A 23,160-nucleotide genomic window follows, 5' to 3' on the forward strand; every position below is an offset into this window, starting at 1 on the left:
TCACCTGTTACTAAATCCTCCAAGTTATTAGATGAATCCTCTCTATCATTGAAAAGTTTAGAAAAGTAAGTCTCCCATCTATTTTTAATTTCATCATCTGTAACTAAAATTCTTCCCTCTTTATCCTTAATACACCTTACCTGTTCTAGATGTCTTGATTTTCTTTCCCTACTCTTGGTAATCTTATAAATATTTTGCTCTCCTTCCTTCGTCTCAAAGTTCTTATAAAATTCTTCAAAAGCTTTAGAACGAGCTTCACCCACAGCTCTCTTAGTTTTCTTCTTAGCCATACGGTACCTCTCCCAATTTTCCTCATTGTTACACAAATGTATGGCTTTAAAACAGTTCTTCTTATACTTGATTTTGTCCTGTATACTATTATTCCACCACCAAGACTCCTTATCTCTCGGACCAGAACCTTTCAATTCTCCCAAAACTACTTTTGCAACCTCCCGTATCTTTTTAGCCATATCCTCTCATATGATGTTAGCACTTCCCTGAGATTCCCAAATTCCTTTATCGAAAAGATTTTGCTCAAAAATATCTTACTTCTCACCTTTTAATTGCCACCACCTAATCCTTGGTGTTACTACTTGTCGATGTTTTTGGATTTTACTCATAATACACACATCAAGGACTAGGACCCTATGTTGTGTCGTTACAGCATCTCCAGGGATCACTTTACAATTTTTACAAAGTCTTCTATCTGTGTTCCTAACCAAAAGAAAATCAATCTGTGACCTTGAGGCTCTACTTTTGTAAGTAATGAGATGCTCATCTCTCTTATTGAAGCAAGTGTTGGCAATCTTAAAATCATACGCTAATGAGAAATTAAGAAGAGTTTGTCCTTCATTGTTTGGCTCTTCAAAACCAAAACCACCATGCACCCTCGCATACTGACCAGCTTCCCTCCCAACATGCCCATTAAAGTCTCCTCCAATAAAAATCTTTTCACTCTGTGGTATATATTGAATCAACCCCTCCAGATCCTCCCAAAATAATTCCTTAAGACTGGCTTCTGTCCTGACTTGCGGCGCATAAGTGCTAACAATATTAACAGTCTCACATCCAATTATCATTTTTAAGGAAATAATTCTGTCTCCAATTCTGCTAACTTCTACAACATTCTTCTTCCACTCCTTATCTATAATGATGCCTACTCCATTGCGTGCACTTACTTTTCCTGTATACCAAAGTTTGAAACCTTGAATATCCTTAGCTTCTTCTCCACGCCATTTTGTTTCTTGCAGGCAAAGGATATTAATTTTCCTTTGAATCATAACCCCCACAACCTCTACAGATTTACAATTTAATGTCCCAACATTCCAAGTACTAAATCTAATTTTGCTCTTATGGACTAACTTCTTTAGCCGCGTGGGTCCAGAATGATGCAGTAGCCCTTGCTCATTTAACACTACATCCGGGCGTCGATGCAGCGGCTCTAACTCACTTATTACTGTACTCGAGCCATGCAGCGTGTTACTTACGGGCAACGACCTAGCATTAACATTATAACGTCTATTGTCCATCTTCATGATAGATTGAACAAAGTTTTACATTGACTGTTGATGGCCTAACACAACCCTCCTCCTTTACCCGGGCTTGGGACCGACTATAAACATAGGCGGAGTTCAGAAGACAAATGTAAGATCAAAATCTAAAATAATAAAGCTAGTATATTAGTTGATCATTTAGTGTAATATAATTGAAAAGACATTTTGATCATGCTTGTTTCGATCTACAGTTTCAATGGATTAATTTTGCTTTTTTTAATAACTATTTGATGTAGAACTCCTAAATCTAAAGATAGGTTATTTCTTTTTAAAGCAAATCCAAGATACCACTAATAACTTTGCCCTAAAAAATAAGATTGGTAAAGGAGGGTTTAAACCAGTGTACAAAGTAATTTTTGACCTATCATATTTATATCTAACCAGGACTAAACAATTGATTGAATTGCAGGGTGTACTATCAGATGGTGTTGTGATAGTTGTGAAGCAACTTTCCTTCAAGTCAAAGCAAGGGAATCATGAATTTGTTTACAAAATTGAAACCATATCTGCAATTCTTCGGTAAAACGTGCTAAGTTTCAAGGAAAAAGCTTCCGCTATTCTGACACTATAAATAGAAGGAGGAAATACAGAAGAAACTAGTCAACACTCCATCAAAGACTCACAAATTTTACATTCCTTAGCCTTTTTTAGTTTTCAATTTTTAGTTTGAAAGATTCAAAGGCTGTATATAATAAAATTGAAATCTCTTTCAAACAATGAAAATCAAATGCACTCATCAATTCACTGAGCACCAAATGCATGCAGACATGAATTCAAATGGGGAATTTATTTATTTTTTTCATTCATGATTATTTTTTAAAAAAATCAAAATGGTTGTTATTTAATATTATATATAATTTTTAGACATATTAGAATCATAAAAGCATTCTTCAATGGTTTAAATTATATATGTAAAATTGGAACTTACTCAAAATTCTCTCATATTTTTTAAATTTTATTTTTCTATTATGAACCAGTTATATTTTAAAAAGAATAAAAACACGGAACCCACTTTAACACGTAAACTATCACACGTTTTGCATGCCATTTATTTTTCTCATGCCCCCACCCTGGAATCAAAGAGTTGTTATTATTATTATTGTTGCTGCAGCCGCCGATATATTGAGAAATCTAGAAATATTACCAACTCCCATCTAAAATAATTTAAACCATACGATGAGAATTATTGTTTGTTATTATTAATGATGGCCTCACAGTATCTCTGGATATCTTAGAAATAAGATGATTTAACTCTCTTAATCAGTTAAATCAAACCCTTTTTTGTTGGGACTAAGGAGTTTCAAGCTAAGTCAAATGCTTCTTCTTTTTATTTTTTTCAAACCTCCTAATTTTTAATAATTTTTTATCTATATAACTCTTTTTATTGATAATATAGACAAATGCTATTCCACATGAATACACAAATATATAATTATTTATCCATATTTTTATTACTAAAATATTTTAATGATTAATGTAAATTTACTCCTCGTGCTTAAGACTTCTCCCAATTAAATTATTACATATATAAAAATTGAGATTTGAACCCTCAATCACTTGCTTAAGTGATAAGAACTTTTATTATTCACACCAATTTTAGTTGGTTCATAATTTTTTTTTTACATGTGATAAATATTTCATCAGTTTTATACATCAAAATAATAGGAAAAAACCCTTGACAATTATTTCATTCGTGCGTGTATTCATTTTTATATTCACATTATTTCAATACATAAAGTTAAAAAGATATATTAATTTAATAACCAGCCTCACTATGAATCAAACTAGTGCATGCTTGGACCGGTTTAGATTTTTATGACATTGCAACTCACTATATTTTATATAAATAGATAGATGCTCATAACTTATATGTGTGCATTATATATATATATATATATATATATTGAAAATTGATATACCAAATGTTTAAAGTTAAATTAATTTTGTCTGGAGAAGTCACATCACCTATGAAGCATGCACTATCTTAATTGCAATTATATATTCAAAGGTTTTTTTTTTTGGCCAAAAGCTGCCTTTTCTTTTCCACTAAAGCATAAGACTTGTAAAAATCTTGACTTACTTTTCCTTGTTTTCCTCTTTCCCTCTATTTTCCATTGCCACATCCTTCTTAAACTCTCTCTCTCGCGTTTTCTTTTATTGTGTGATTCTTCTTCTCCTTCTTCTTCTTCATTCACAGCCTTTCAAAAACAATCCAACCAAAGTTATTCTCTTAAAATGGAGTTTGCCATCGCAAGCTCTAAACTTTTCTATCTTGTCCTATTCGGATGCTTCTCTTTGAGCGCTTTCATGGACTATGGATCAAATGCTCAACTCATACCAGATGATGAAGGTTTATTATTTCTTAACATTCTTGTTCCTTGCTTCTTAATATTTAGTATCTGTTTTGTTTTGTTTTTGTTAGCATTTGACAAGAGTAAGTTATTATAACAATATTTGTATTTGAATAGATTTTTTTAAAAAAAATTAGTTTCATAAACTGAAAGTTATAAAAACTCCTAATTTTTGTCGTTAGGTGAAAGCACAATTTAGGAAGTTTGAAATGGATTGTGAAATGGGATTTTGAGAGAAATTCAAATCCAAATAACATTTGAAATTTTATCTGGTTTCAACAGAATTTTATTTTTATTTAGCAATATTTTTCCTTTTTTCCCGTGCCAGAATTTTGTTGTCCCTTTCCTTTTGATTGATTAAATTCTGTAATTAATTCCAAAACTTGTTCCTTCATTTCCTCTCCAAGAAGTGAACTAATTAAACAGATGTTGAAAAATATAGTGCTTGATTTTTATTTTATTTTTATTTATTACCAATTATAATTTTCATTAAAATGTAAGGCATTAATATATTTTTAGTCCTTTAATTTTATACGAGGTTCCAATTTACTCCTTTAATTTTAAATTTAACAATATATTAAAAACTTCATGTCATCCACACAATTAAGTTATTTCATTTTACTTTGACATTGCATAATGAATAAGGTTTACAGATGTTTACGAGCATTAAAAACACACACAAACACACATACGTACTGAGGTTCTTATTATACTTGATGATGAACGGTAAAAAATATATATATATTTTTGTTCGATGCAGTGAAAGCTCTTCGAGCAATATCATCGAGGATATACAACTTGAATTGGATGGTGAGTCAACGTTCTTGTATCGATGGTAGCTTAAATATGAGTACTGATGCAGGGGACGACTATCGTCTTATCTGCAATTGCAGTTTCGAAAGTGGAAAAGTTTGCCATGTGACAAATATGTATGTATATACACTGTTTAAGTGCCCGTTTTATTTTCTGACTTAACAATTAACTTGTAAAAAGTTTACTGAACAAAAATTAATTTAGTAAAAGTTTGTTATTATAATAAAATTTGTGTTTGAATAATTATTTTTTAAGTTAGTTTAATAAATTTTTTAAATGTAAGTTTCAAAAGCTACCAGATTTCCCTATTGACTGGTGAGTCCACTTTCAACAACTTTCTTAAAGTACTTTCATATTTCACGATGATTTCATCCCATATTTTTTTTTTTTTACCTAGACAGCTGTTAGCTTTTAAAAAATTGACAAAAGCACTTTATAAAAACCGGAAGTGGGTTTCACAAACGGTGCCTTAAGTATTTACAATCTGGATTTTTTGCTGTGAAAATATACCATTTAAAGAGAGATATCAATAAAGGGATATACATGAGTCTTGGGTTCAGTATATATTACTATATAAAGCATTATGGGTAGTGGCGGATCCAAGAATTGAAATCAGGGGTGTAAGATAGTTTAATTTAAAAATTAATATTTTTTAAAAACAATAATTACATTAGATCTAAAATTGTAATAATATAAGTAGATTGATTAACATTTTTATTTTAAAAAAATTATATTGAATATGTTAATATTTTTTTATATAAATATGCTCTTATCTTATTTGATCATTAAAATATTTTTTATTTAATTCAAAAAGTGCAAAATATCAAGAATAGAGATGAAAAGTTGCAAAATTTATATACCCTATTTATAATTTTTTTCAAAGTGAGGTGGTGTATTTGCTCATACTCACCATAATGTGGCTCCACCGCTTATTATATGGGTCTTTCAAGTCTAAATAATATAGTTTTTTCAAAAATACATTTAATGTTTAATTAATAAGGTTTTCTAATTAAGATAGTGTAAACATAGAAAGAATATGTAATTTTGTTTTAAATGTTATTAACTAATTTATTGGAGAATGTAATATTAACTAATTAAGCTTTTTGATATTATGACAGCACTTTGCATAATAAGAATCTACAAGGAGTTTTACCAAGTGAGTTTGGGAATCTTATCCATCTGCAAGAATTGTGAGTGATTATATTTTTTAGAAAAACATATGTATATATATATATGTATATGCTTGAGAATTTTATGTTTAAAATCTGAAACGTTGTAACGTAACTTGTATTATATTGGTTTTCTGGTTTTGCTTTTCTTTCTGCAGAGTGTTGTCCACTAATCAATTAGAAGGAATTCTTCCTTCAAGTCTTGGAAGTTTGAAAGAGTTGAGCAGATTGTAAGAATATTTTATTTATAAAAAATGATTTAAATTTGGTGCTCTATTGAGAAATGGCTTTATTGTTTTGCTTATTTTTGCAAAAATTTGGAAGGTAATCAGTTAGAAGGACCTCTTCATTCTAGTCCAGGAAATTTGAAGCAATTGACTTTTTTGTAAGAATATTTTATGTAGAAATTATTTTTCTTTTTATCTTAGTGGGATTGTAATTAACTAACACAAGTCTTGTTAACAGATAGGTTTTCATATTGATTTTAATTCGTGTTTTTTTAACAATTTTGTAGGGATCTTTCTGGAAATAATTTCTCAGAAACAATACCTGAAAGTTTTGGCAATATGAATAAACTGGAATATTTGTGAGTGATATAATAAATATTTATATGTATGCTTAAGAATTTGATGTTTGAAATGTGGCAATTTGTGATCAAAGTGTTTGAATTTGATAATTTATATTTGGGCTCACATTAATTATTTTGTGATTTGCTAAAACCGGTGAATTAGTGGTCTCTGAAATATTAAAACCCTATTATATTATGTGATCATATACTTGATGGAGTAAGATGTATGCAAGTTTGTTTAGTGGTTAAATTGTGAATCATTAGTCTTAGTAAGACAGTAGTGGGTAGTAGGGCTGAGCAGACAACTCGTGGGCTGCCAGGCTTACCTGTACCCTGTGATAATGAGCATCACCTGCTCATTTTTTAAAAAAATAGGTGGGCCATAAAAATGAGCCACCCCGTGTTTAATGTAAATAGGCGGGATGGGTTATGGGTCAGCCACGGGCTACTGGTCCTGTCCCGTTTACAATGAATGAATTTTTCTAAAAAGAAAAGAAAAGTCTAGGTAGAAGGCAGTGGCACGCAGCACTCACAGACAGTCAGACACAGTGCGTTTTGTCCCAAATGGTCAAACCGCCAAACCAAAGGCAAAACCCTCTAACGCAGCTCAGTTTTGTGACTTTCTCTTAGCTTTCGCTCAGTTTTGTCCCAAGGCGCCGCTCACTTCAGTCTTCAATCTCACATACCACAACCACAGTTCACTCTTCAGTTCTTCTTCACCTTCTTTTAATTAGCTTTCGCTCGACGCTCGCTGGTTGGCGGCTGCTGCCTTGCTCTGTGCCTCTGCTTTCATTTCAATCTCAGACACGCAAGACACAACTCTCGGCCTAGCTCTCACTCAGTCGCAGCTGCTCGGTCCTCGGTGGTCGGATCTCGATCTTCATCTTTCTTCACTAAATCTAGACCCTCAGCTCCAAGTCTCCGACTCTTGCTCAGACCTAGTCCCCCGGCACAGTGTACCCACACTCTAACTCGATCTCATCTCTCTTGGACTGCTGCTGGTGCTCGACTTAGCTCTTAACTTTAAAATATCAATCATTTAATCACACTATCAATGATATTAATATCCAACTTATGATTGTGCTTATTGATATTGCATTATTACTGATGCTCATTGTTTCTGATTCAGTGGCTTTTGGTAAAGTTACAAATTAGAAATTTTGGATTCTATAGAAGTCTTGATTTTTTTCTCATTAAGAAAATGATACGTGAAAATGATAATTTTGCTAGGAAGTTATGAAAATAAGCCTCCGTTCTGGTGAAATCCACGTGAACAGAGATACGATTCATCGCTTCAATTATCTCTCTTGGAAGCCTTACTTTCTTATTCATATATATGTGGCAATTTTGTCCAACCTATAAATGACGTTACTCAACCTATAAAGAAGTGAGTGATAGTGTGATTCATTACTGTCATTGATTCTTTGCTACTTATTTTTATATTATAATAACTCATATGTATACTATGCTATTTTTTTTTTTTGGGTAAAGGAGGCTTTCTGTCCAAAACGGGCTAACCAACCCGTTAAGACCCGTTTGTGGCCCGCCCAGCTCATTTTCAAACAGGTTGAAATGGGTCACAAATGGGTATGGCTGGCTCAACCCATTTTGGACAAAACAGGACAAGCTAGCTCATCCCACTCAGTTGCATAGCGTTAGTGGGTAGATTTTTTTTATATGTATATGGCTATCTAATTATGTTATATTCAAGCATTGTAAGTCTCATTGGAGATAGCTCTCCCAAAAGTTTTTTTTCATAGTCACATGGACTTGAACCTGAAATCTTTTGTCACCTCGAATAAGCTCAAAAAAATTTAAAATCAAACTTAATAAAATTTTATATTTTTTGCAAAATAATTCAGGCCAAGCAGGACCTAGCTTAAACTTGGCTCAAATATCCAAATAATATTTTATTTTTTAAAAAAGAGTTAATATATAATTTAGACATTAAAATATAGGTTCAGGAGTAATTTAAACCCTATATTTATAATTGATATATTTTAAATCTTAAATAATTAAAATTGGTACATCCTTGCCCCCACTATTAATTTGAAACTAACAATAGTTACTTTTTAAATATAGTGGGGCCACATTCTCTATGTGTAACCGTTCTTTATCTTCATCTTTGTCTTTCTCCTCCCTCTCTCTCTTTCCATCTCTCTTTCTCCCCTCTCTTGCTCTGAGAAGACCATGACTGAGGAAGAAGACGACTTTGAAGCAGTGATCCACTTGACTGGGCATGCTCTCATGCAAACTCTTTTCCGGGTGGAACACATTTGCAGCGTTCACAACATGTCGTGCATGCTCTCACGCGAATGTGAACTCTCTTCCTCGAGTGCAATTGGCGTCTGTTCTTGCATATGGCATGCAATCTGCCCCATCAACCAGTTTTAATTATCAGATCAATTTGTGTAGGTGCACACTCACAATGAACTAATTAACAAAAGCTCACGGCTATGTATGTTTTGGTTATGCTAGTATTTAGTATTTACCCTTGTTTGATTTAACTATCGGAGTTAGGGCAACCGGCGGCTTCACTGGAGGAGGTGGAACTAAGGCCTTCTCCGGTGTCGGAGGACTTTGATATGGTGTCTTCACGACTGGAGGAGGAGGAGTTACTAGCTTCACTGGTGGCAGAGAGCATGCATCACTATAGGGTTAGGAGGTGGTAGAAGCGAAGAGAGAAGAAGTGAAAAAAGAAGTGAAGATAGAAGGTAATAAGTGTTGATTGAAGACACCAGACTCTCTAGCTTATATATAGGGAGAGGATAAGGATATATAATGTTCAAAGCAAATTAAAATTTGGCTGCACACATAGTAATAAGCTATATTTTAGGGAGATGATCTAGGTAGTATTGAGATGATGTTTTTGCACACTTGGAGATGTAGTTCAAGAACCTCACATATATGGTGGAGGGAGTTAGAGTCGAGAATATAGGTTGGGTTTATGGGTTAGTCCCAATAACCAGTCATAAGGGTTGGGTCCAGTTGGAAAAAATTGATCCAAATAAAAACAGGTTTTTTCCCAGATCATATAACTTGTGAACCATATAGGTAAACTCTAATGATTAGAGTTGCCTTGTTTAACTTATATCATTTTAAAAAAAATAAAAAAAGGAAAAAAGGAGACACTTTTATGAGTATATACCATATTGAGCATACTTACTTAGTTGAATCAATTCAAATATTTTATACAAACATTATAGATTAATATTTTTGGTATATTTAGAATAAATCATAAAAGGAATATTAAATTGAAACTCATCATTTAGGTGTATTTTTTTAAAAAATTCATGAAAAAAATAAATGAGTTGGCGAGTTAGTTCATTTAACCCTTTAACCTTCAAGGGTTGGGTTAGGTTAGGATATTTTTTCAACTCATATAAAAATAGGTTGGACCCAACCTAACCTACATTTCTTCCAACCCATATAGGCCAACTCATATGGTCCGAATTGGCCCATATTCCCACATTAGGGAGTATTAAGGAAGACGTACGAGCCAAACTATATGAGAGCATTACTTAACATCTTTTCCTGCTTCAATCATGGTCTTCTTAGAGCAAGAGAGGAGAGAGACAAAAGGAGGAGAGAGCTAGAGACGTAGATAGAGAATGTGGGCCCTACTATGCATAAAAAGTAATAGTCGTTAGCTTCAAATTAACAGCAGGGTTGAGATGCACTGCTTCAGGTTTCAAAATATACCAATTACAAGTATAGAGTTTAAATCGTCTCTAGATCTATAATTCAAAGTCCAAATTGCATATGAACCTTTTAATATATATATATATATATATAATATTAATTAATTCTTTAAATTTAAGTGCATTTTATACTAAAAGACCATATATTTGAATACATTGCTATAGATATTTTCTTTAAAAAAATTTAAAAGATCTATATTTTTTTATTTTTATAAATTTTTAATCAATAAAATATCTTAAAAATAATTTTTAAAATGGATTTTAATATTGATTTTTAAAATTTAAGACCCACAAATTTTAAAAAAAAATTGAAAATCTTCTACATTTTTTAGCAGTCCAAAACGCATGTTTTATATTTTTTATAATAATAAAAATAATTAATTTCAAAATACAAATTAAAATTTAGTTTTTAAACTGGAAAAATTTTGACAATTCGAGTATTCGACCGAGTTTGAATAAGCTCAAATATAGGACGTGTTCAAGTTGAGCTTGACTATATGGCCTTTTTAATAAGTTTGAGTTTATTTAGCAAGCCCAAATTGATCCCGGCCTAAATAAGCCCGACCCCCACAAATTACTAGCTCTAGCAATAGTCTAATCTCAAAATTGTATTGAGGCCTTTGTTTTGGATATTCTGAGCTTCCTTTTGACATATTCACTCCGAACCATAATATAAGTCATTGTTAATGAACTTATACTTCTAAAAAAAAAAAAAGTTAGTTAATATCTTGATTTCCTAAATATGTTCACATCTTTCCATTTATGTCCTCATTAGTTACAGTAATATCATTAAAGGAAGGGTATAAATGTAAAAAAAACATAAAATTTACCCAATATCCTATATTTTAGACTAAAGGGTACTTTTAGAAAATGCCTTATATTGTGGTCTAGAAGAGGTATAACATTTTTTATAACTGATTTCCTTTATTTTTCCCAAAATTTTTAGATATAAAATTAATTACACCAGTCTTGTTAACAGATAGGTTTTCATATTGCTTTTAATTTGTGTTTTCTGTTTAAAATTTTGCAAGTATCTTTCTAGAAATAATTTATCGGGGACAATACCTGAAAGTTTTGGCAACATGGAGAAACTAAAAAGTCTGTGAGTGATATAATCTGATTCAGGCTTTTTTTCCGTACAACATATATAGATCTTGTGTATGTATGCCTAAGAATTTGATATTTGAAATGTGTTATTTTTTTTGTGCTATTTTTTGATATGAAACGTAACTAATTTGATATGTCACAATGGCTTGGCTCCCAACCATTTGAATGGATCCATCCCAAGGGGCTTTGCTAGACTCCCTTTTGTTTCATTGTAAGCCGGCGATTAAAATTGTTAAGTTATTCATATGTGAGTAAACTTAAGTTGATATGAAAAATCCCATATCTAATAGAATTAGGCTCAACAATGAATATAAAGTAAAGAGTGAGTACCCATATAAACTCAAGTTTTGACTTAATAAATGGTGTCCTTTCACTAGCTTGCCTATTTTTTTGCCCCCCATTTTCTAGCTTTGGATAATATCCAAACATGTTTTTCATGCATGCATCTATAGGATCTTGAACTATTTGACTAAATGCATTATATATCCGTCTCTTAAAATTGCGCTTCAGATACCTCGTTGGTAATCAACTCTCTGGTCCAATTCCAGAGGAAATTGGTGATATTACAACTTTGAAGAGGCTGTAAGTGTAAATCAATACTTCTATTATTAGTTTATATATGCACAATATAGATGTGTTTGTACCTGAGAAATTGATGTTTTGAAACCTAGCTTTGATATATCGCAGTGACTTGTCTTACAACTATCTGAATGGATCCATCCCAAGGAGCTTTGCTAGACTCCCTCTTGTTACATTGTAAGTACTGATCAAAATGTATGAATAATCTTAAACAATTTGACTGAATGCATTATATATTCATCTCTTGAATGTATATATGTTTCAGATACCTTAGTGGTAATCGAATCCGTGGTCCAATCCCAGGGGAGATTGGCAATATTATAACTTTGGAGCAGCTGTAAGTGCAACTCAATACGCTTTGATGAGTTTCTGAATTGAGAAATGGTTTGATGGTATTGTTGCTTTTTTCAGAGTGTTGCAAGATAGTCTGTTAGAAAGAGATCTTCCTCCTAGTCTCGGAAAATTGAAGCATTTACATAGATTGTAAGTACATGTTATGTAACAATGATGCCTTTTGTCTTACTTGCATATTAACTACGTACTGCATCAATGAGTGTCTCACATAATATTATAATAATTGTTCAATTTAATCGAATGGATACAAGAGATTTTGTATCAGATTTCAAATTCTCTTGTATCAGATTTCAAATTTTTGAAGGAGATGATATATATGAGGAGTGATGTGATCATGAGGGACATTGTTTTTTAATTTTTGGAGAAAACATATATCTTAGTAATTTTCAAGTTTTGATGAAATTTAATGGCTATGATTGAGACATTCATTAAATAGGTGGACTCAGGTCATTCACCAAATACAAATCCAATGTATAAGTTTTCACTTTTCATTTGCTTTGGATGTGTTTTCTGCTTATAAATTTGCAGGATTCTTTCTGGAAATAATTTGTCAGGAACAATACCTGAAAGTTTTGGCAATCTGACAGAACTCGAAGAATTGTAAGTGATATAATCGACATTCCTCTCATCAGTTCCATGTTAATTTTTTCACCTCTTTTAAATCCTTAAATCAGTCTCCTGACTTTAATTTTTGTAGTGCATTAGACGGGAGCAATATGTCAGGAAGATTGCTCAATTTTATTGGGAATTGGACCAATCTTGAATATTTGTGAGTGTAATCTATCCTCTATCATGATTTTTTCTTCTTTTTGAAAAGAGACACTACTTTAGCGGAATTTTATTCTTAATTTCATGAAAATTAACTGAAACTTGAGCAAATGGTTAAATGATCAATAGTAGTGGGACTGTGGAAGTGAAGCAAAAAGAAGAAAAAAAATTGAAATGATGAGATATTATATAATCATCTTGTTTTATTTATCAGTTACTACTAACATGTTTCATTAGAATCAAAAAAAATCTTAAAAATCATTAAGTTTATCTAAAAATTTAATAATTTTTTAATTTTACCTCTATTAAATAAATATATACCCCCTTCGGTCCAAAATATAAGCATGGAGTGCATAAGTAAAATTTTTATGGGAATGAGTGTCTCAACTAATCTTTGTTCAAAATATAAGCAACATAATATATGTAATTTTTTCCCATTTTGCCCTTTATATTTATTAACCTAGATTATCTTTCACTCATCATGGAGTGGATTGATAATTGGGACTAGAAAAATTAATATATTTTTACCAGAATGGGGACTTTATTAGTATGCGAGTTTTTCCTAAAAACTGCTCATGTTTTGGATGGAGAGAATATACTTTAATAATATATTTTCTCCTTTCAATATTTAATAAAGGGTAAAAAAAGAAATTTGTGATGAAAATTTAATAATGTGACTTACATATAAGAAAAAAAAAATCTTATCCCCATGTCTTATAGATAGGAACCAAGGGAGTGTGTTAGAGTAGGTTAGTAAACAAATGAAATAATTTTTATTCCAGCAATTAAACTAGTTCAAACAAAAATTTAAAAAAAATGCTAGACGGACTGGGCTTTTTGAGTTTTTCGTTTTTTTGAATAAATTTTTTTTTTTTAGTATTTCCTCTACCACGTTTTATTTTCTGAATGTTTTGACTTTTTTTTTTCTTGGCAAGGTCCCTACAGGGAACGTCTGTGGAAGGTCCAATTCCTGCAACCGTATCTCGGTTAAAAAAATTGACTCATTTGTAAGTTCTTGTTCCATTATAATTTGTGAGCTCGCCATGACATTTGTTTTCTTAAAAATTTTATCCATAATCCTTTTCTGATAGAAAAGAGAGACGCGCACACATACGTACACTTACCTACTCTCTAAAATTCAAAATCACAAACCTTTGAATCGATGATGCTTTTTGTGTTACTTATAATTCAGGATGATATCTGAATTGCATGTACCAACGACAATGAAATTTCCTAATCTGGAGAATTTGACATCCTTGGAATATTTGTAAGTTGAGAAACATTTTCTGCCATGTGAAATCGATCTGTATATTACAAGAGAGCTATTTTTAATTAAGTTTTCTGTTTTTCATATTGTGTTTTGCTCTCAGGGTGTTGAGAAGCTGCTCCATCCAGGACTTCATTCCAAATTACATTGGTAAATTTGAAAGCTTAGAAACTCTGTAAGTTTCTTTATCCTCATACATTACCAATCCAGAATCCTCAATTGACAACATAATTCCTAATTTAGACATGATCACTTATATATTACTATTACTATTATTTTCTTTTTCATTCTTCAGTTATTTTTATGAAGCAATATTTGTATTAATTGCAGAGATTTGAGCTTCAACAAGTTGATCGGTGAAATCCCGAAAAACAAGAGTGACTTGACCTTCCTAAAGTACATGTAAGGGAGCATTCTACGTAAGCATATAACTCAATTTTCATGGAACTTAATTGCACTTTTTTAATTCATCTTCATTAATCATGCATGCAGGTTTCTAACTGAAAATTCCCTGAGTGGAAAAATTCCTGAATGGATACAAGAAAACAAGGATAAATATTAGTTAGTACATACCTTTTGTTTTAAGTTTCTTACTCATTACTTTTTGGACAAAAGAGCATATCAGCTTCTAAACTATAAGTATAGGAGTGTCTGAGACTCTAAACTCATTTTTTTATACAATATTCCCCTTTAACTTTTGAAAATGATATAATTTGGCTCTTACTGTTAATGAAAGTTAATTTTAATCGTTAATTAGCCAGAAAATAAATTGATCTAAAAAATTACAAAAAAAATTACCATTAAAATTTTCTTAGTCATTTTCTATAATTTTTGGGCCATTTATTGTAATTTTTTATCTTTTTTTGATAATTTTTGAAGTCCTTTTCTATCATTTTCTATTCAATTAACTATAAAAATTAATTTTTGTTAATGGTCAAGTATGCTTCATTTTTAAAAGTTGAAGGAAATTAAAAATGAATTTAGGATCCTCAATGCTTTTGGATCTATAGTTGAAGGGCGAGTTGGCATTTAACCCTTATTACTTTTATTGAAATTAAGTTCCATAAATCACCTTTTTAGCCCTTAAATCTGTCATCATTTGTAATTAATCCACTTGTTCTCTCTCTTGCAGTGATCTATCTTACAACAAGTTTTTAGAGGCATATGCGCCTACCTGTCATCAATTGACTAATACGTAAGCTCCTCTCTTTGGCTTCTATACTTGTTTAATTTCCTTTTCTTAAAGGCATTATTAATTGTGCAACAATAAACCATTATTTTTGTCACCTGTAGCAACTTGGCTTCAAGCCTGGCATCTTCAACCACCTCGTAAGATTTGTATATGCTTATGGCCATCCCATACGTTTCAAATATCATTTTACAATAATTTTCATTCATCTGTTGAAACTTTTGTTCATCTGGCTGTAGACTTACTTGCCTGAAAAGGGGAGCCTTCCTTATGGAGGAAAACCTAAATGTGAGTGTTTAAACTAAAATATCAATGTCATGTGACGGTATATATATGTATATATATATATTATCACAAGAGAAAAGATTATGATCTAAAGCGTCTCATCATGATCCTGTATATATGTGCGGATAATTCATTGTTCATAAATTGTGGAGGACCAGAAGTGGAACATGATGGGAATATATATGAAGCTGACATAGCTCGGGGGGGCATCGCATTCTTTTTTAGTAGTAAAAATGGTACATGGGCTTTTAGCAGCATAGGATTGTACTTTAAAAGATATAATGGTATTGATGGTTTACATGCAATATCTGATGCTAATTACATAGCATAAGACTCATCTCGTCCAGACTTAGACTTGTACCAAACAGCTCGCCTTTCCCCATTGTCTCTCAAGTACCATGGCCTCTGTATGCTTAATGGAAATTACAAAGTCAAGTTACACTTTGCTGAGATCATGTTTTCTAATGACGATATTTTCACCAGCCTTGGCAGGTGCATCTTTGATGTTTCAATTCAAGTAAGTCTCATCATCACTAGTCACCACCATGCATGTATGATTATACATCTCTTCATTGGATGGCTATATATATATATGGCTAATTAAACAAGATCCATATCATAACCTCTCTTTATCCCTTATCATAAATATGAACTCTAAAAGGATTGCTGCTGCATAATGCTTCATCACGCTTTCATGTCTCTGTTAACAGAAGTTTTGAAAAGCTGAAACTTTTGTATGTAAATCTTGACAGGGGAAAAAGTATTTGTGTGATTTCAATATTATGAAGGAAGCTGATGGTGTTGGTCAAAGAATTGTCAAGCAATTTGACATTGATGTAAATGATAACACCTTAGAGATCCATTTATATTGGGCAGGGAAAGGAACTACAACTATTCCTTTTACTGGCCACAATGTATATGGACCTCTCATATCTGCAATCTCAGTCACCCCAAGTTAGTCAAAACTCATATTTAAGTGTGTGATGAACCTTTTGAATTTGATATCAGTTGTAAGCATTAATGCTTTGTCATGTAGATGTAAAACGTGGGGTTTCATCAGCTGGAGCCATTGCTGGAATTGTGGTTGGATCATGTGTGTTCCTCGCACTAGTATTATTCGTCCTGCTAAAGATGGGTTTCCCAGGATGCAAAGAGCTAGAAGACACTACTATAAAATAAGTTTATAGAAGCGCTTTTTTTTTTACTTTAGGGAGCGCTTTTGAAGCGCTCTCATATCGAGCGCTTCGAAATGTATAGGAGCGCTTAAAAAAAGCGCTCCTGTATATACGCTATACGGGAGAGCGCTCCCGTATGCAACCATACCAGAGCGCTTTTATAAAGAGCGCTCTCGTATGAACCATATAGGAGAGCTCTCTGGAAGAGCGCTCCCGTATGTTACTTTACAGGAGCGCTTTTTAAATGAGCGCTCCCGTATATTACTTTAATTTTTTTTTAAATCAGATTTTTTAAAATTTCTCCTTTTACGTCTCTTTAATAATGACAAATCATAATATCAAAAATTAATTTAAAAATAATATTAACATAAAAATTTATATACAAGAAAAGAATTTGAAACTGATACAACAATTTTAATTTCCTAACTAACCTAGTTTAATTTCTAACAAGCCTAACAAATGAAACTATTGTTATTTTTCTAACATTGAAATCTAACTTCCTATCACAAACAGCCAATAATATATTTTGACAACTCTTCAACTAAATCTTCTATTTGCTACATAATAAAATACAAACATCTTACTCCAACAAAATACTACACAAGATATGAAAGCAATATATAAGTAATTAACATTATATCAACTTAATTTTAAAGTTTTTGACTTACATTTTCAGGAATGATTAACTCTTATTGTGTGATTACTTCTCTCATAAACTTCATAACATAGTATTCACACTCCCAATCTTGTAATTGTGTAGGTACCTATAAAACAATAAAAGATGTCATTATCAAAATATGGTGGAAATAAATTCTAACTTAATTTAAAATACTTCAGCGATGAAGTTATATATATGAATCATTTCATCAAGACGGTCAACATCATATGTCCCACTATCACGATCAAATGTTGAGTAGCTCGCACTATCCCTCCAATCATGTGCATCATTCCTTGTCTCCCCATGCATGGTCCAACAAGTATAAGTTGGATCAATCCCATTACAGATTAAATGATCTTTCAATTCTATTGGCTTTACTCTTTTTTCATAGCAACATTTCAAACAAGGACATATGACTCCAAGGGGGTCTTGATCACAACAAAATGCAAATTCAATGAATTCATCCACACCATCCCAATATTCTCTAAATAGTTGATTAGCCGACATCCACTTATGATCCATATCACTAATATGATTATCAAAATTCAATAAACAAAAGACTTAGATTTCTATAAAAAAAATTCAACATCTTTCTTAAAAGAAGAACCTCCCAAATGATCAAACAATCAAATTCCACAACACAATACATTTAAACTCAAAAAATTAATTCATCCAAAAAAAATTTAGTAGCATAATGCATCTAAATTCTGTCAATCAATTGTAATTTAATTAATAACAATAATCTCCCTTAAAAGTATATTTCATAAATAAAATAAAAATGTTCAAGTAGTTTCCTCAACTTTAATCTAATTATCAACTACAAATACTCCATAATTCTAATATAAATAAGGGAAAATGACAATAAAGTCCCAAAAGATCAATTTTATACGAGTTAAGTCCCAACTAATTCTAAAAGGCCAATAAAGTCCCAGAGTCCTTAAATGGTATTTTGATGTCACAGGAAAAGACCGAAACACCCTTCTTCAAGTAAAAGCTCATTTTCTTCTCTGCCTGAATGAGTCTCAGTGTGCGACGCGAAGCTCTGTTCTCTGGGTCTACGTTCTTTGATCCATACGGTGAACGTGGGCTTGGTTGGGCTAAGGGAGATTGATGTTTCTGGGGGCAGCACGCATAGCCGGCAACTGAGAGTTGAACACTTGAAGGAGAAGATAGAAACGTTGGCGGCGGTGACAGAAGTGAGAATCCAAATTTTAAAGGATAAAGCTTCAGTAATTTGCAAGTGAGAAACTAAATTTTGCAATACCCTTAGAAACAATTTGCAACTGGTACTCCAAATTTTGAATCGAAGAACTATTAAATTCGTTGAAGAGTTAAATCCTTTAGGACAAAGCTCCAGTAATTTGCAAGTGAGAAACCAAAGTTTGCAATACCCTTAGAAACAATTTGCAACTGGTACTCTAAATTTTGGATCGAAGAACTATTAAATTCGTGGAAGAGTTAAATCCTTTGGGACAAAGCGCCAGTAATTTACAAGTGAGAAACCAAATTTTGCAATTCCCTTAGAAACAATTTGCAACTAGTACTCGAAATTTGGGATCGAAGAACTCTAATTTGTGAAAAACAACATGGGACTTTATTGGCCTTTTAAAATTACTTGGGACTTAACTGATATAAAATTAGTCTTTTGGGACTTGATTGTCATTGTCCCTATAAATAACTCCAATTCATATATTATCTATAATATTGATTATTAAAAAAATATATATGAAATTTATTCTCAAATATATATAAATATATCAATATATTACACTATAAATTAATTATTAAAAAAATACCTTCACAGTGTAGTCTTCACGGCAGAAAACGAAAGTCTTCACGGCAGTAGCGGAGGTCTTTGCGGCGTTGCTTCCTCAGCTGTACAGCAATGACACACGGCTACAACGGAAGTCTTCACGGTGTCGCTTCCTCCGGTGTACAGCAGCCGCACAGATCTGGAACAGCAATGTAGATCTGGAATGGTGATGCAGGAGATGGCGGTGACGGTGACAGCAGCACAAAAACAGAGACAAATGGCGCGACATGACACAGAAATGAACAAACAGTGATGAACACTAATCTGGAATAATGAACAGCAGCAGACAATGATTTGGAACAGCGAATAATGGCGAACGACGATTTGAAATAGCGAACAGTGGCGGACGATGATCTGGAACAGTGAACAGCGACGAAAGATAGACTGATACAGTGATGATCTGGAACTCGTTGGGAACGCACAACCTCAGCAAATGAGAGAGAGGTTTGAAAGAAACTCATGAATAGGGAAAAGAAAACTGACGGGAGGCAGAGATATAAAAGACCACCTCTTCTGGAGCGCTCATTCCAAGAGCGCTCTGAAAGAATTGATCTTCCGGAGCGCTCTTCAAAGAGCGCTCCGGAAAATAGTCTTCCAGAGCACTTAACTACGAGTGCTCCTGAAGGTCTTTTTAAATTTTTTTATAATATTCTATTTATATTAATTAGGAGCATTATCTTATTGAAAAGCCCTGACATACAGGAGCGCTTTTCTAAAAAAGCACTCCGGTAAATTCCGCATTCACATTTTAGAGCGCTTTTTAAAGAAGCGCTCCTAAATACCCGCTCCTAAAGATATATTCTGTAGTAGTGAGACAAGCGTAAGATCAAAATCTAAAACAATAAAGCTAGTGCATTAGTTTATCCTTTAGTATAATATAGTTGAAAAGACAATTTGATCATGCTTGTTTTCATCTGTAGTTTCAATAATGGATTAATTCTGCTTTAATACTTGTATAACTCTTTGATGCAGATCCCCTAAATCTCAAAACAAGTTATTTCTCTTTAATGCAAATCCAAGATGCCACTAATAACTTTGCCCTAGAAAATAAGATTGGTGAAGGAGGTTGCGGACTGGTGTACAAGGTAATTTTTGACCTATCATATTTATATTTAACCAGGACTAAACAATTGACTAAATTGCAGGGTGTATTATCACATGGTGTTGTGATTGTTGTGAAGCAACTTTCCTCCAAATCAAAGCAAGGGAATCGTGAATTTGTTAATGAAATTGGAACCATATCTGCTTTGCAACATCCAAATCTTGTGAAACTTTATTGTTGTTGTGTTGAAGGAAACCAATTGTCATTGATATATGAATACATGGAGAACAATTGTCTTGCAGGGGCTCTTTTTGGTAAGAATTTGGGTTCTCTACAATAAAATATTACCATATATATTATGTATATTTTGAGAAAATGATAACAAATGAAATAGATTTTACAAGTTTTCTTCAATTTAGTTGTTTTGGAACTAAGATGTAATCGATACTAATGTTAGGTGATGAAAGGCAGAAGCTACACTTGGATTGGCCTGTAAGAATGAAAATATGTGAGGGGATAGCAAGAGGATTAGCTTATCTTCATGAGGAATCAAGGTTGAAAATTGTGCATAGGGATATCAAGGCAACAAATGTCTTACTTGATAAGGATTTGAATGCCAAGATCTCAGACTTTGGCTTAGCCAAGCTTGATGACAAAGAGAATACTCATATTAGCATAAGAATAGCAGGAACAATGTCAGTATTCTATTGTGTCGTTCTACTATATCAATTCTCAAATTTGGCATAGTACAAAGGCTTATTTTGTTTTGTTCTCGTTTTGTGTTTAAAAATTGTTTTGTAAACCAATTTTTAAAAACTATTTTTTAAAATACATTTGATTATATTAATCTGAAAACAAATTTAAAGTTAAAAAAGATTGATAGTGGTAGTCGACAATGGGTAATAATGACGACCTCTAATAGTGGTTGGTTGTAGTTAAATATTATTTATAGTGGTTAAATGTAATGTGCTTTAAAAATGAAAAAGAAAATAGAAATAGGTCTAAGCTGTTTCCATTTCTTTGTTTTTAAAAACATAAAAAGTGGGAACAATTTTAAAAACATTAAAATTCAAAACATTTGACTAAATTATTTTTTTTATTTTTAAAAACAAAAAACAAACAGTCCCTTAATATCAATATGTTTTTTCTCTTTAGACTTTGCTTGCACATTACTTGTTTTATGACTTGATTTGACTAGCTATTAACATTACATGTTTTTTTATTAGTGGTTATATGGCTCCTGAATATGCAATGCGAGGATACTTGACTGACAAAGCAGATGTTTATAACTTTGGAGTTGTTGCTTTAAAGATTGTTAGTGGAAAAAGCAACACAAATTACAAGTCAAAAGAGGAGTTTGTTTATCTTCTTGACTTGGTTAGTCTTACACTTGGCATGTTTGATGCTCAATATATACAAAAGCTTTGTCTCCTTTCAATTTTGTATCAAAAGTGTTCATCCCTTTCTCTAAGACCAAAATCAAATTAATATGTATACTCTTGATAATTAAAAAAAGCATTTTTAACATTAAATAAATTTACAATTTTTCTAAATATTTTTAATCTGTCTATGATGTTGTTACTTGTTAGTCCTTCAAATATAATTTTTCTTTCTATATACAGTCCCTTATTCTAAATGCTTTAATCAATTTTGTTAGGACAAATAACTATTTTTGGAGTCAATCCACTAACATCATTGTCTCTTTTTCTAACAAAGAAAAAACAACGATACATGCATCTTTATAAATTCATGGTCTGATTGAACTTCTAATGAGTACATACTTTTATGTTATTGAAGGTCTATGCTCTTCAAGAGCAAAGAAACCTTCTTGAACTAGTAGATTCAAGTCTTGGTTCAAACTACTCCTTAGAAGAAGTCATGAGAATGCTGGAGGTGGCACTTCTATGCACTAATCCATCTCCAACTCTTAGACCACTCATGTCCTCTGTGGTTAACATGCTCGAAGGAAAATCACCAATCGAAGCAATGATAATCACACACAATGAGGGTGACCAAGATGCAAAATTCAAGGCCTTGGAGATCTCACAAGACAGCCATAGCCAAGCGGTTAATAATTCTCCCTCAATCTCATATGAAGATGTGGGGAACATAGTTGAAGCAATGGATGGTCTAATGGATTGATTCCTCCATTTATCTTCCATGTAATAAACATTTCTCTTCATCTAGTAAGGTTCTTCATTATTCCAACTATGCATGGAATTACAATGATCTTTCATAAATGATAACACAACTATAAAATAGTGTTAAATAAATTAAATAGGATAAACACAAGTATATAAAACAATCACAGGATGCTAGCCAAAAATATTATACAAACGTGATTAAAAAATATCTAATGATTAATATTTTAATTTTTTGTAGTGATTTTTATTTTAAAAGTAATAATCAAATTATAAAATCAATGTTTTTTGCTATAATTGTAGGATAGATGAAATCAAATCCCACAACTAACTCAACTGAATCTATGAATTAATTTATTATAAAAATGAAATCCCAAAACTGATCTGCAACAATATTTTTCAATAGAATTAAGATTAAAATGTATAAAATTTACTGAAATTTGAAACAATTGTATATGACCTTCTCACTTTTTAAAAATTTAAAATTAACTCCTCTAATCTTTAATTTTATTTTCCAAAACCCCTAATAATAATTATATTATTTTTTATAAGGTTTAAAATTTTATTTACAAAATAATTTTATTAAATAAAATATTATATCATTGAATTATAACTAATCAATTTTTT

The 23,160-nt window shown here is 31.9% G+C and overlaps 1 pseudogene; it reads left to right on the top strand.

The window, feature by feature from the left end:
• The first annotated feature begins 3,724 nt into the window (after positions 1–3,724).
• LOC129313846 (probable LRR receptor-like serine/threonine-protein kinase At1g53440) lies at positions 3,725–22,631 on the top strand (annotated as a pseudogene).
• Positions 22,632–23,160: the final 529 nt, after the last annotated feature.

Source organism: Prosopis cineraria, unplaced genomic scaffold, assembly GCF_029017545.1.
Source record: "Prosopis cineraria cultivar Desert tree isolate PC_DT_omini unplaced genomic scaffold, ASM2901754v1 PC6, whole genome shotgun sequence".
NCBI classification, from domain to species: Eukaryota; Viridiplantae; Streptophyta; class Magnoliopsida; order Fabales; family Fabaceae; genus Prosopis; species Prosopis cineraria.